Source organism: Seriola lalandi, unplaced genomic scaffold (genome assembly GCF_002814215.2).
Source record: "Seriola lalandi dorsalis isolate HSWRI2012SDOR001 ecotype SW California unplaced genomic scaffold, Sedor1 jcf7180002054970, whole genome shotgun sequence".
NCBI classification, from domain to species: domain Eukaryota; kingdom Metazoa; phylum Chordata; class Actinopteri; order Carangiformes; family Carangidae; genus Seriola; species Seriola lalandi.
In genome coordinates this window covers 589,350-600,838 of record NW_019525521.1, presented here as the reverse complement: position 1 = coordinate 600,838, position 11,489 = coordinate 589,350, and positions in this window count along the sequence as shown.

Here is an 11,489-nt window from a genome sequence, read left to right as displayed (position 1 = left end):
TTTTTTTAAAGCATCCATAATCCCCATTCAAAGAGATCACATGGCAGTAAAAGTCCCCCGGACTGTCTCTTACATCATCATGAATGCATGAGTGCATTGTATTGAAGAAAGAAATTCAATTAATCTGAGAGTCGATAAATCTGAAGTTATGAATAATATTAACTGTAAGCAGAAACACTGCAGTGAAAAGAGAAGAGCTAGAAGACGAATGATTGTCGCTAAAGAGACAACCTTGGTAGAATATATGTATTACTGTATTAAAGGAGAAATCCATCAATGTTACATATCAAGTTTAGTTTATTAGTCGTCATTAATGCTGCTCATGTCTCAGCCAGGGAGCTGCTGCACATGTTCAGATGGGTTAAAAAAACACAGTCCAATTAAAGGATCATTCTGGTGTTTTTCTTTATAATATCAGCAATTCCCATTAAAAAAAGAGCAGTGTTAGTCTGTCTCAATATTTTCTGACTTCCCTGCTGTCTGTGACTCTCAGCTCCAAGCCCATATGTTCCTATTGAAGATGCGAATCTTTCAGGAATATAAAGTTTTTGGTTTTTAAAAAACTTAAAAAAACAGCTGGATACTGGAGCTTTTAAAAAATATTATTCAAACAGGAGGGAATAGTGGATTTGTTGGGGACTATTTTTTGTAACCTCAGTAGAGTAAAAGACGTGATAGAGACAGCTGTAGCGAGTAAAGGAGAGAAGTTTGATGCTCAGCTTGTGTCTTCTAAACTCATATTTTGTCATTTACACTTTGCTTTTACTGTGAATCACTTGGTAGCTTTGTCACTACAGGTCTTTTGCCTCCACCACTGTCGCTCAGACTGTTAGTTAGTGGAGCGACACAATCACTGGACCGTTGGTCAAACACTCACATCACTCACCTGCTCGACTGTTCGTTCACTACTGTTACTGCTTTAAGACTGTGTCACACACTTTTTTATCTTGCTGCAACAAGTAAAATAACATTGGATAACACTATTTACTTTTTTCTTTGTGATTATTTGTTTGTTTTTGATCGATGCAATTTCATAGGAGCTGTTAATGTGTGGTGTATATGTACCTGCTTTTACTCTTTGTGCTACTTGTTGATAGATGCTTCAGAGCTATTAACTTACTTCTTCAAGTTATACAACACGTCTTTATGTGCATTCTTTTATTTGCGTCTACGTCGTTTCTCGGCTGGGTGACAGTTTGTGTTGAGAAGTGCTTTAAAAATACTTTTTTACTTGCATTTTTTTCATCATCAGCGCAAGAAAATAACATTCTGAGCTTCCTGAAGCCTTTGTCAAATCTGAGAAAACCATCAAAGGTTGAAGAACTTTTTTTAAATTAGGCCTGTGTTAAAAAGTCTTTTCATGGAGTTTTAAAATACTGAATTACTGGAGACCTCATTTGAATTTGATAAAGGTAAAATATTTGCAGGCACCAAAAATCTACTACTAATAACAATAATGATCTGTATTTTAAAAATTCTCTTTTCCGCTCAGTTAAATTCATGTTAATTCTGTTGCATCTGCTTCAACCCCAGTCTGTTTCTGTGGTTTACAGTCAGTATAATACACAGTGACAAGCTCAGAGATAAACACACACACACACACACACACACACACACAAACACTCACTCACACATGCAGTGGTTGTGATTTTAAAAAGTTAAAATACATGTGTGAAAAATCCACTAATTTCTTTGTCTTTACTCTTCATTGTTTATCAGAATTTATTGTTGTTATGTGTTGGATGAAAACTCCAGCGTTTTAACAATAAATCAATTATATTTGAGGGAAAACAGATTATAGTTTATTAATTTCAGCTCATTTGTGAGAAAGAATCTCCATAAAATTTAATTCACAGAAATCTTTTTTTTTTTGTGTAAACTCAACTTGTGAGGCTGTAGCTCCCGTACGCTCAAACACTTCATCCCAACGGGCGATGAAGCAGAACATAAATGTGTTTCTCATCTGAGAGACAATATGTTGATTCCCTGCGCTGTCTAATGTATCCAGATGGAACACGGCTTTAATATTCTTCTGAAATTAAAATGATTAGTGCGCAGTGATAGCAGAGTTAGCACAACCCTTTATATGGCCATGAGCAAAATCTGATTGTGTGTCTATATGGATTCAACACACATTATATAACATGTGAGTTAGTATTTAGAAGTGATGGTTGGTGTTTATTTTTGCATCTGGGCAGTGCCAGGCCAGTTGTTTCTCCGTGTGTCGTCATGCTATGCTAAGCTAATCACCTCCTGCCTTTATCTTCACATTAACCTACTAGTGAATATGTGTATTTACCCAAAATGTCAAACTGTTCAAAATAATTGGAAACGTCCGGACACGTGGTATTCAACAGTACACCAAAGTTACAGAGTGTTTAATAATAGAAAGCAGAGCTAAAGTGTCCTGTTGGGTGAGGTGAAATGACGATGCGCTGCAGTGGCTGTCATTATGATAATGACATAACAGGCATGAAGGACCTTGACATGTCAGCTTTGTTAAGGGTTAATGCTGAAGTTGCAATTAGAACCACAGAAAAGGTCAAACATCAGTTTTCACACCCCATAAAGACAAAGCTGCCCCTGAGCACCCCCGTAAAAATAAAGGTCATTCTAAAAAAAAAATGATTTTTTAAGGAATATTAAAAAAGGAAAACATGTGTTTTCAATACACATACAAAGACGAAGACTTGTAGAAGCAGCGGCTCTGAGTCACTGCAGAGGTTGGGGCTGATTACATGGGAGTGTACAGAGTAAACCTGCAGGATCAGGTCACAAAGTCAGCCTCCATGACAGTCTGTTTTCTCCAGTATCACCGAGATCCTCAGCCGTCTGGGCAGAAGCAGCCATGCCCTCGTCAACACTGATTAAAAAAACCGGTCTTGTAGTGGGGCTCAGTGGGTTCAGCGCAGGGCCGAGCAATGCGGATTAGAGAGAGACGGGGGAGGTGGATCCAGACCGAGGCCCTGAGGGAACCAGGTGGAGACGGTGTGGCGTGGAGAGCTCCCCTCAATTATATCTGATAAGTGCGGTACGACAGGTGGGAGGCAATCCCTGAGAGATCGCCAGGTCAGCATGGATGATGAGGAGCATCTGCCGGGTGACAATATCAAAGGCAGCAGGTCGGCTGAGGATGAAGAGGATAAGAAGCAGGAGCAGCTCTTCAGTCTCAGCTGAGTTGTCCTTCAATCCAGACTGAACTAGACCCAGAAAATGTTACTGGTCTGGAAGAGAAAGATTGATTCTTGGTCATTTGGTAGTTTGTTTCAGCCACGTCAGGAAGAAGTTTGTGATTAAAGCTAAAACTTATCTATTTATACAATTAATGTATTTCATGCACCTTTTCTCCTCTGCCAGAGTCTCATGCATTTCAGTATTCATGCCTTCTCACTTCCTGTCCACACAGGAAGTGTAAGTCTGTCGCCGTGTAGATTGACATTTATAATATACAGCATACACACACAGAGCTGCAAGAAAATGATTTCCTATACAGCAGTCTTATAAACATCCACCGCCATCAGATCTCCAAGGAAACGCTGGGAGCAGCTGGTCATGTTACTGTTATAATCATGGTTGTGTTGATATTGGTGTTTTCATTATGTATGTATTCAACACTATGATATAAAGAAACTGACCGTCCAGAACGTTTCTAATACGATATTCCTTTATCCCAAACACAATCACAGTGGAGACTCATTTGGTTAATAAGGGCTTATCATTGTTTAATCAACCGATAACTCAACATTATTTCTGTCTCTATCAAAATGATTCACATTTATTAATCAGCTTTGAGACTTATAAATTAAAAATCTGCTCATTTAGTGATCTTTTGTGGCACCTGCAAATATCATCCTGCTGATAAGTTAAACAATTAAGTTAAGCAATTTACAAACACAAATAAAGCTGCTCCTGCATCCAGCAACATGCAAAGATATTCTTTGACGTCGATATCTGTGTTGTATTAATGTCACATGACCTAGAAAATGTGACTGTGTGAATATCTTCACCAACCATCGCTGGCAACAGATGACCAGAAGACAAATGGAACAAATGAAAAAAAGAGCAGGCTGCAAAATGTTAACACACTGCAGGACAAAAGGGGGCGTGGTTTGTAGACGGTTACGAGGCAGAACTCCATGATACAAATATGACTCTTGAATGAAAACGTTTCAATTTATTGTTCGGTTACCACTGAGCTAATTAGCTTGCTAGCTGTCAGTTTGCTCAGAGACTTTGTGACTAGTGCTCATATGTTCTTGGCTGTCTACCATGTTAGCATGCTAGCCCACAGCAGTTCACCATAGCACTGCTGGTAGTCACTACATCACCACGCTACTAGCACCATCTATTTTGCGAAGACGTAAGATGTATCTGCTTAAAAATAAGCTGTGGTGGTCTCCACCATTATCGTTATATACGGTAACTGTCATTTAAAATGTGTTTTCAGTTCAACATATCGCTGCACACTCCAGGCAACACATATCATGTTTACCATCATCTCTCACACTCATCTACATTCTATTAATTCTAAAGTGGACTACTCAAAAAAAGAATCCCATTTCCTTGTGCACAAAATGAAGGCACTTGGAGGCAACATCAAGATGTTTGATTTAATTCAATGGAGTATTCAGTTGTGCTTGTGGCATCATCGGTCCATGAGGCAAAGAGTTTTCTTAATGGAAACATTCATTTCTACAATTGAAACATTTTTACACTTGATAAAGACATTTAAAGCTTATCTGCTGGTTCCATTTGTGTTTCAGGTGCAAGCATTATGCCGGAGGAAAAGACATTACAAACAATTAATATGGTGCTAGAGGACGGCCAATGGAGTCACTGTGGGGGTGTGAATGAACTCAGCAAATTTCATGGCACTCATGCAAGGCAGACATTGGGGGACGAACTCTTAGACCACAAACAGAATTAAGGTAAAGAATAATTAAAGGGAGGGATTGCAACCAAACACCCACTTTCAAATTGTGGCCCAGAGTTGGTAGTGGGCACTTGGGAATGGGTGGGGTTGGGAGACTGTGAAAAGCCCTGGTGTAGTGGCCTCCAGTCACAGAGAGCTTTAGATAAAATAATCCAGGTTAGTGCATCAAAAAAGTGTGGATGTCATGAATGTTTGTGACTGAGTGACTGAGTGATCACAGTTCCACCACTGGTCAGCCGAATGACTGAGTTGAAGTTTCCCCATTGACTGTTGCTTTTTCAAAATGAATTGGCACAGTTTCTATAAGGGGGCATTTACAGTCTGCAGCGTTGCCAAATTAGACCAACCTAGATTTAGAAACTTTTTTTCAGAAAAGCTCAGAAAAAAGAAAGAAAATCAAATGACTTTTTGGACAAACCTTGGCTACTTATCAGTTCAGCCCTCTCTCTGTATCTATTCTGTTCAGTGTTCAGTTCAGTGTTTGAGCAGCAGACGATGTCGTGGTTATAAAACCAGGGTTTTAGCAGCAGCAGCTTGGAAGTGACTGCTGGTTAACATGTCGTCTTAATGGGCCACGTTTCAGTCACTGTTTCAAACTTGTTCCATTGTCTGACAACAGAAACAGAAAAACATGTGAATGAGAACAGCTTTTATTGGGAATTCAGATGTAATAAAATACTGTATATGTGAGTACAGAGAGGAGAGAAGCAAACAGATGAAGGGCTGAAACCAGCTGATATGCGATTCCACCTATATACTGGGTTTGACCTTGTCTTGTTGCTATGTCATCTGACAACACATTTCCTGTATGAGCAGACACACAGATAAAACATCTTAATGTATATACAGCACCTTTTAGCATTATGTAAATTTTCTTTTATTCGGCTTTGAAAAACAATTTCTACAAAACTTTTCAAAGTTACACAATCCAGCCTGAAAGGAGCAATTCACAGTGTCTCCGTGTTGGAAAAGTCTTCTGTACTTGTAACCATGTAGCAACACACACAGCCCCTTGCATTGTTTTGCTGAAGTGCTATCGCTGTTGTGAAGTGCCCTTTGGCTCCATCACTAGCAGGGCATAAAGTAATTTTTATGAAAACAAGAAACTCTCCGGGATCTACGATGTGTCTGAACATCTGACACTGCTCCTTCCAGGCTGCCAACAGATGTGGAGTTGCAGAGCCGGGGACGACTGCTGCACTCTCTCTCTTCTCACATCCCTCCAAAGAAGCCTAACTTGGAGGGGAGGGTGAGGTAGAGAGGTAGGTGTGTGTGTGTGTGTGTGTGTGTGTGTGTGTGTGTGTGTGTGTGTGGGGTGGGAGTGGTGGGGGTGATCGATGCAAGTGCTCAAAGCGAGTCAGATGTAAGTGTGTCCACAGAGAGGGAGAGAGAGAGAGTGAAAGGCTGAGCAGGAGCTGATTGCCTCCTCCTCCTCCTCCTCCTCCTCTAACATGTGACTCCTCTTCTTCCTCAGCTCCTCCGTGGGATAGTGTGTGTTAAATAGTTGATCACCTGGCTCACATCCCACATCCTCATGCCTTCAGTGGCATGGAGAGACATTTTTGACACATCAGTGATACCGGTTTGAAATGAACAAACAAGGCACTGCACAGAATCCCCACAAACTAAAGTGTGACCATCACTTTTCTGCCAGCTCACAGCGGGCAATACATAAAGAGACAATCGATGGCAGGCCTAACCATTACACTGATAGATAAGAGGCTGAAATTAAAAGAGACCTAAACACTAATGAGGGAGATAGGTGGAGACAGAAAGAAAGCTGTTTTGCCTTCTTCATCGATTAGCCAGAAACCAACGTTCCAGCTTATATGCATATAGACAAACTGAGGAAATAGTCAGGAGAAAAAATGGGGATGGAGAGGGGTGAGTGGGTGGGGGTGGGGGGGTCGGTAGAGGCTTAAAGATTTATTTTATAAATACTTTGGACTTGTGCTGGCAGACGGGGATGGCTGGGCTTTAATGAAACTGTCAGGCCATGTGAAAGCCTGATGAGGTTCCCCTAACGCTACATTAACGGCAGCCCCTCGGCCACCTTCTCATGCCAAATGTAATTACAGCACCATTACCAGCACCGTCCAGGTCCCTGCTGGACACACTACCCCCCAACCCCGCACACAAAATCCACTACCTCTAACGTTCCCAACTCCTTGACCACCCCCCCACCCCACCCCCCTCCGTAATCACACCGTGTCTCTGCATTGCGGCAGGATAGAAAAAACAGCAATTGATAGTCTCATTAGTTTTCCCATGTCCTTCCTGTAGTGCCATTTTCACATGGAATGAAAAGAAGGAAGACAACAAACAAACTGCTGTGTAAGGAGGAGGGGGGCATGTGGGGGAGGGGTGCAAAGAGAGGGTGGGTGAAGTGGCATTCAGTTGATGTTAAGATTTTTTATTTATGTGTGTCACTGCCTCTTACTGTGAATATGACAAAGCAATAACAGATTTTAAAGTTTGTATAGTGCTGCAGTGTTTACCTTGAAGGGCTGAGAGGAAAGATATGTTCACTGACATCAGTTTTTCTCGCTAACAAAAGTGACGGTTTGGTTTTTCATCCACTTCGATGGACCACTTCTACACGAATGGACCCAAATGAAATACTGAAGATTCACTTGATCAGTTTAATGATCAGGTGCAAACGACTAATGTTAAACCAAACAAATGGGGATTTTGCATGGTTTAGCCCCGCCTCCTCTCCCTCTGTGTATCTGTACAGAGCAGGAAGTAAACTACAACTGCTCAAACACATTCACACTTGCCTTTAACTCTTTAACTTATCACACTTAATATTTATTGATTAGGATTTTTACAACCACTCCTCCAGCCTGAACAACGACCAATAGGAGCAGGTGTACCGGACCTCGGTTGTCATGGTTACAAACACTTGGGTATATTTAGGCACAAAAACTACTTGGTTTAGTAGAAGATTAGTTTTGGATTAAAATAACTACTTAACAGTGGTTAACAGTCCTTAACATTAGACGATATTTGTTGTCATGGCTACAATAATAACATCGAATGGTCACTGATAATCAACATCAAACCACCTCCTCCTGACGTGGACTCTGTCTTTATACTACGTCACCGCACTTCTCCCACTGCTGCTCTCATCATTACTACGAACACTAGATGTCGCCTGTTGTTTTTTTTCTCCAGAGGAAGTTTTTGTTGTTCGGTCAGGAAATCTTTTAGAAAACCTTTATTTCTTAACAGGGCTTTAATTACTGTGCTGATGTGCGGCAGTAAGTGCATTGTTTCAATTCCAGCTGCTGGTGTTTCTGTTTACATGCTCTTCAGATCTGCTAGTTTCTTAGTTTTCCTAGTTAAATGTACCATTACCACTAGAGGAGACAGAGGAATAACTAATACAGTTTATTTGCCGTAATGGAGGCAAGCCTCAGTGTATTGGAAGCACAATTTCACTTCCTTGCAGCTCAAGGCGTAGCCAAGAGGCGTAGCTAAACCCACGGTCCGCACCCGTACACAAAAGACACGTTAAGTCCCAAAAGTAAAAGATCTCATTTTATAGAATAAGCCACATTACTGAATTACAATTTTTAATGCATTAACATGTTCATCGTTGCAATTTTGCAAATTAATTTCCTCATGGAGGTGGATAATTAATAACTTTATTTACACAGCACTTTTCTAAACAAAATGCTGTACATCATTTCCAGCAGGAAACAACATCATACATAAAATAATATGATTAAATAAAATTAAATGAATAAACCATAAACAATAAACAAACAAGAATAATAACAAGCAAAGCCAAAAAAAACGCAAACAAAACAAACACACACAAATAGCAGTGTGCTACCAATGAAAAAAAGAGATACGTTTGGAGAAATGATCTAAAAGATGTTACTGATTCTACAAGTCTCTGATCTTCAGGCAGGGAGTCAAAGAGCTGAGGGGCAAAGATGCAAAAGGCCGGTCTCCTTTAGTCTTCAGCCAGAAGAGCCCTGCCTGAGGATGTGAGGCTGTGCTCTGGCCTGCAGGCGAGCAATAACTCAGCAATGTCACTGGGAGCTAAACCATCTTCTAATATTTGATAATATGCAGCTGAACAAGCTCAAGGCGTGAGGTTGTATTTTTTTTTTTTGATTTTTTTTTTTTGGTTTAACACTAAATATAATGAATGACAATAATCTAATGGAGGTGATATAAAAGCATGTACAACCCTCTCATGATCAGGTTGAGAGAGAGAAGATCTGATCTTTGAGATCCTCTCTGAATGACCTTCAAAACTTCAAATGTGAGGTCACTGTTAGATATTACAGGCTGCAGGTTTTACGTTTGTGGACACTAAAGCAATAGGGTTTTCAAAGTCTTTGCACCAAAAATAATGATTTCTAATTTTTTTTTTTTCATTTAACTGGAGAAAAATTGGGGATTTCAGACAGAAAAGATTGTATTGAGTGTATTAAGACACACTGTAAGCAATTGCTGTAAATTTACAGCCAATTTTCAACACTAAAATACTATTTTCACAGTTTAACAGTTTAGTACTGTAGTTAGCAATGCATTGTGGGCTTCTTAACTTGGAGCAACAGGACAGAGGCCGTAAACAGTATGCTGATGTTTTAAATTGAAGGACACTACAGTATTTTTTGGAAATTTTCCAGAAGAGGACGGACATGTTAGTGGACATGTGCTGCATATCATCAGACTTCATCAGCATCATTCCGGTCTTGCATCTACAAAATTAAACGGTAAATTGATTAAAATCTTATTTTCTTTGCCTGTGTGGGGGCTATCTTATTGAATGTTTGATATAACTCAGGAGTTTGTCTCATTATACAGTGATGCTTAGATTTGAATATAGGAATATTAGGACTTTGTTTTTTGTTGTTGTTGTTTAATCTTGGTCTGCATCCGAGGGGCAGCACCTGTTAACGAGAGGCCAACATTATATCTTGGCCGGTGGTTAAAGATTTATTTCAACCAAACCAAAGGATTTTTGGAACATCGCCTAAGGTTTGTTTTGGTGAGTTTTATTTTGTTTGTGTTTTAGAATGAGCAAACGGAATTAAGCCAGTGAAGAGACACTTTACTTTACTCTCATTTGGAAACACACATTAGAGAGGGGAAAACAGTTGCTTGTCCTTTATAGACACTGTAGCAAGAGCATGACAGTCTTATCGACATTCACATCACACGCGTCGGAAACATAAAAGTGGTACTGAGGAAAATCTGGTTGAGTCCATTGTGAATCCTGGTGTTTCCAGGTCAGGAAACACCAGGGTCAGTCTGATATGCAGATTGATCTTCCCAGTGATGAACAAGAGATTTACCCAGAAATTGCTGATGAATCACAGTTCTTTAAAAATGTAGCCCTATTTTATTTGAAATTGCAAGCAAAGTGTTTGCTTCCATCCTCTGTCATCCAGACAATTATTGAAGATTTTCAGGAAATACATGATATAAGCCAGTCACCTTCGCTACAACATCGCCATATAAATACACTTCCATCACCTGACATTGAAGATGTGAAAAGCAAACGGCCTTTTCTTTTCACGCCAAGGTATATATACGCACATTTTGAGTTGCTCACAGACGTCAATGTGCTTCGTAGCTTGGAACTCAGTATGGAGGAATGTGGAAGAGCCATCACACAATACTTCAGGGATAGTGAAGAGAATGAGGTGGCACTTTGTGTTGTTCAGCTGCTCATGGCACACTTTGGAGAGGACCTAACCGGGCTGATCCTTCTTGCAGATGTAAGTTTTCTTTTTTCTTTTTCTGTTTACTAATTATTTACCTTTTTATAATTTTTCGTCTTAAAAATCATGTATGTATTTATTTGTTCCCTACAGGTGTCTGCCACTGCAGCTGACGTTGAGACAACTCTCAGTCTTCCTGCAAGTCCTCGCCTGATACTTCATGGTATACATTTCATTTAGATTCATTGATAGACACATTATAAGGCATATTGGTCATTCATCTTGAGTTTACAAATGTTAACATAAGGTGAGATGCATTCTCATGTTGCTATGACTTGAAGTTTCAGCTGCAACAGGGCAAGTCACAGTCGGAGGTTGGAGGATCACCCTTGAGGGCCGTGTTATCTCTGAGGGCATCACACCAACATTTGCAACGAGACTTGCTGCTGTGTTTGAATCTACTACATATTCAACCTTCAGTCTCAGGATGAGGAAGCCTGTAAAACCCCTTCATTCCTTCTCATCATTATATGGTTATATACAATTAAATTAATGTGTTTGTAGTTTTTAGCATAAAATGGTATTAGTAATTTGAAGGCACAACAAACACACACACACACACACACAGTATTTTATTGGACTGAGGCTTTATTATAATTCCATTTGATGTCACTTTATTGTCATTATTATTATTTGTGCAATGAAGAAGACAAATAAACAATTCATTGAATTTAATTGAATGTACACAAAAAAGTATGTTGTTTAACCCCACTCTGATCTTAGACTATTTTGATTTCAGGCGCTTCTTTGGCATAAAGCCAGAGAGAGGGACAAAGGCCAAAAGGGCCAAGGTTGTCTCCAAGAAGAAA